We start from the raw sequence: 5,076 nt of genomic DNA, 5'->3' as shown, positions 1-5,076 counted from the left end.
CATTATAAATATCCTTACAAATTCAACTTTGTGTGTGTAGGGCTGAGGCCAGACAAGAGGTCAGTTCTGTACCCTCTCTTGGTCTCCTCAGTCAATGGGTCATATTTTTTTATATGCATGTGTTTTTGGATTATTCAAAGATTTTCCAGATTTTATTTCTTTCAATTTGAAAGTTAAATGTGATATAGATAGTCAACTTTCTATTAAAAAAAGAAGTTGGGTGGCTAATATGGTTAAAAAAGTGTTTTTTTAAATGAAAAAACCACTTTCATTGAAAATACACATAAAAAGATATAAATTTTAAGAAGAGATGGATAAAAAGAAAATTTAAGACAAACAACTCGTTGATGTGAAGAAATTCGAAACAATTTTTATAAGCAAGACTTGAGTTATGAAGAGGCTTTTAAACACATAATATGACATTGTGTTTGTAGTTAATTTGCGATGAGTCATTTGCACCCAAGATAAGTTTGTTGAAGAAATTTGTATGAAAGTTAAAGAGATAAATACGGAAAGAAAGAAACTTTTATTGAGAAAACACAAAGATGGACACTTTTGAGAGAAGGTTCTCTTGTTTACTTTTTCTAGGTTTTTTGGATTTTTCTCAACTTTCTTTGGATCTTAAATATCCCATAAATTTCCATGAAATTTATTCTTATCAATAGAGATTCTTAAAATTTTTTAAAACCTAAAGAAATGTTATGATATTTTTAGAGCCTTTCATTTGAGATACTTATGTACAAATCTTCAACATAAATTTTGAGAGGTTTAAAATACACATTTAAGTTACCTAGATACCAAAAGAAGCTTCTAGCTATTGTTTTTATTCTAACAAAGTTCAAGGACCTATTTTATTCTAGGCCCTCCATTCATTCAACCTCAATCCTAAATTCCATAAAATATTTTGATGGCATTATATTGGTTGAACTTCTAGATTTCTATTTACAAAATTTTTATTCATATGTAAATGGATTAAAAATCACTTTTAATATTTGCTAAATTTTTGTAGAAATAATAATTTAGTCCATCTTTGGTTTGTAACGATACTTTTAATTTTATAACAATTTAGTCTCGAAACTTTACTATATAACAATTTAATCTTTATACTTTAAAATTTGTAACGAATTAGTTCCTATGGTAGAAACTAGTGTTAAGATTTAATAAAATTTCTTGGATAATTAAATTGATAAACTAATTAAAGACTCAATAATTTTATAAATACAAGGTCTTTATTATAAAATAACAAAAATTGACAACTAAATTTGATAAATTTTTTACGTTAGGGGACCAAATTGTTACAAATTTAAAAGTATAAGAACTAAATTGTTATACACTAAAATTCAAAAACTAAATTGATACAAAATTAAAAATAGAACTAAATTATTATTTTCGAAAAATTTTAAGAAAAGTGTTGTTTAACCTATATTTTATCTCATAAGTCATAACCAACTTCAGCATGACTTGATTCAGTAACCCCTTTTATAAATTGAAGTATCAAATCCTCCCACGTACTTTTATAATATAATATTATATTCCAACAAAAATTAAAAGTTTACTTCTATAAATGTCTTTAAAATTTTTAGTTATGTTTTTAAAAAATAGAAATAAACTTTTTTTTTTTAAATTATGAAATTTAGCTTGGCTTCAAAAGCAATTTCAGAGATAATATTGAAATAATAATAATAATAAAACTAAATTTTTTAAAACTAAAATTAAAACTTGTCATTAATTAACCACAGTCTTAATCATGCATAAAGATAACAAAGTTCTCTACTAAGTGAACCAAGAAAAAAAATAATGTAGGGTAAGAATTCAATCGAGAGATAAAGACATGAATAGTAAAATTCAACATAACCCAACCACGTATATTTAATAAAAAAAATGATGAATGAGAAGATATGATATAGATAAGGAAATTTTCACAGATAGAAAAAATATTAAACTATTTAAACAATAGCAAAAAGAAAATTATGATGAACATTGATAAACCTCTATCAACGGCTATCACATGATATCAAATGATAGACTTCTATCAATTTCTATCCTATTGATAGACTTCTATCGAAGAAGATTAAATTTTGCTTATCTTATGTAAATAATTTTTCTTATATTTTGTATTTTTGAAAATCCTCTGATGAATAATGCCACTGCCATTTTTTACTCTCACTTACCGAAATCTAGGGTGAGAAGGCAAGGGTAATTTCGTAATTGAACCAACAGGAAAAAACATTAACCATGTGAAAGCATACTTAAAAAAATGGTCCCTAATCATTTTTTTTGTCAACGAGGACGACAAAACTAAAGATTAAAGATAGGATCGAATATTAGATTCCCACCACCAAGAACCTTTGTTGCAATAATTACGGGGTATGAAGAGAAATGTGAATGCTACGTAAATACGTTGGGACCTTTTAGCTCATTAGTGAAAATAAGAATGAAGGAAAGTCATGCAAAAATTTATCCAAATAAAGGATAAAATATTGTATTATTGATGTTTTTTTCTGTTTAACTTTCTAGAATATGCATTGATTTAATTAAGTACCAAATTATGGATTTATCATATCTTTGTCTTTATTATTATTGTAATCGTTAGAGTCAAGTAATAATGATAACGATAAAATATGACAAATTCATAATTTTAAGTAAACACGATCAAAAGTAATTTAATTATGTTTACTATTCAAGCTAATTATGATTTATTGGTCAATGAAATCTCATTCTGATTTGGTAAATGTGGCCTAAGTGTTAAACTTATATAGATATATAGATAAAAGAAAAGGATTAAGAAAAGGAGCGTTACAATAGGAAAGTGGAGGGGCACAAATGTGAAGGCGAGAGTGACTTTCTCTTCTATTTACGAAGAACGATTTTTTTTTAAATATCCGCGAGTGTCAAAACCAATTTGTATGTACTTCGACTAACTCACGTGACAACCTCCAATCCTACAATATTTATATGTCAAAATGGTCCTAAAAATTAAACTCATTCTCTCTAAATCATTTTTCTTCCATAGTGGTGCACCACAAATCAAGAATGACTTCCAACTTGTATAAAACATCAAAAACGAAAACAAGGGATAATGATTTTCATTCTCAAGTTAATATATTTATCATTTAAAACTCTGATTTGTAAGTTATCCTAGTTACAATAAAGAGCAAAGATTGTTAAAGATTTTGAGTTGAGCACATTCGTTTAAGACTTTATGGACTTGAAAAAGATCTAAAGTTTACGGTTTATTCTTTTCGTCATGAACCAATCCACAATTACACCTATAAATTTCTCCCACAATTGCTAATAAATCATTTCTTTTTAAGTAATTAGAATGTGCCAGAATTAATGATACTTCTTGATATTTAAATGTCTCAAGGAAAAATGGTACTTGTATATATTCTGCCTAGATATGTTTTTATTTTGTAGGATTCGTCCATAAAAACTTATATATTACTTACTTTTACCAGAAAAACATTTCTAGATAGGCCAACTTCCACTGTCAATTATTCAATTGTTTAAATAAAACAAAAAGAACAGGGAAGAAAAAAAAACTATAGCCTTATTGTAATGCAAACAGAAATTAGAGAGAGGAAATAAAAATCAATCTGAAAAGAAAAGTTGTGAAAGACAATTAAAATTTGTAAATTAATATATGCTAAGATTATTTTGAAATTGGAATTAAAATGAAGAGAGGACTGTTTTTTATTTTTTGGGGGGATATATACAAATAAATATATTTACACAAACACAAAAGTACAACCGATAGATTTTCCCCAAAGCCCAACTACATGAAAGCCTTCCATTTCTGATAATGGCCACCATAATCAACATAATGGCTGTCAGAGATGGTCACCGGAGTTGGTCATCAAAGGTAGTCATCAATGTTGGCCATCAAAGATGGTCGTCAGAGTTAAACAATGAACATCGGTGGTGATAAGGATTGAGTATACTGTTGGTGGATATGGTATAAAATGTTGGTGACATACGAAGTTGCTTCATAAGCAATGAGTTGAGTTCATATTTCAACTCCTCTCATCTCAATTCCTCACCCTAAACACCTTCTAAGTGGTGGGTAGTTTCACTTGCAAATTTTCTATCTATAAACTATATATAAGATCTTACGCAAAAAATTATATCTATACATATTTTTTAATGATATTAGATAATTGGTTTAAGCTCAAAGGGCTATTTTGAAATAACGGAAAGTTACGGGGTATACTTATAACTTCATAATATTTAAGGGGCAAGAGCCACTGGCCGTGGTAGAGTTCAAGAGTTTTTTTATTTTTTATTTTTTTGTATGGATGACCTCTTCTCACACGCATTTATGTTTTCTAACTTGCTCTCCACGAAAACATGATATCTAACCTTTTGTTGATGTCATAGAGCAATTGTCATCTACAGAGGCCCATCGTCATCAGGCTGAACTTCCCATCTCGATGATGGATGGTCCCTAACCCAGTGACACGTCTCAGTCCGAACTTTACATTTTAATGGTTGTTGCTAGAAACCATCACTCGCAATAGGGACAATGAACCCAGCCCGACGCATTTGGCAAATTCTTGTCTCGATTTCTCAACTAGAGCCTGATGTCTAAATTTGTTCACCGTCGTCGCACCTTCTGCTCGTGATAGGGATACCCAATCCAGCCCAATCAAACATGAAAAGTTCTTATTTGAGTTTAAAAAGAAAGCCCGATGTGTCACCTCTTTGTGATGGGGATGCCCCACCCCACCTAGTCCAAATGCCACCTGCAAAGCCCTGCCTCAATTTTAAAAAAAAAAAAAAAAAAAAAAAAAAGCCTGATTTAGAATTTTGGGAGAAGGTCGATTGAACATTATTCATGAATTTCAACCGTTGTAGAGGCAAATATTCATAAGAATCTCCTCTTCTTCTACTCGTGTCTTCTAGTTACCTTCTCCACCTCAGGCCACTAAGTAGGTTAGTTGCTTACCCTTCCCATTGTTAAACGTAAGATTTGTATGCAAATCCATCTGTTCGTAGAACTAGGAACAAGTTAATGGTATCAAGTACTCTCTTAATTGCTCAAGTACACTATATGTCTTTCATGAAATGTAGGTAATA

The sequence above is a fragment of the Benincasa hispida genome, chromosome 3 (genome assembly GCF_027475165.1).
Source record: "Benincasa hispida cultivar pf3 chromosome 3, pf3_genome.v1.1, whole genome shotgun sequence".
In the NCBI taxonomy this organism is placed as follows: Eukaryota; Viridiplantae; Streptophyta; class Magnoliopsida; order Cucurbitales; family Cucurbitaceae; genus Benincasa; species Benincasa hispida.
The sequence above is the reverse complement of the archived record's forward strand: the minus strand, read 5'-3'. Positions refer to the sequence as shown.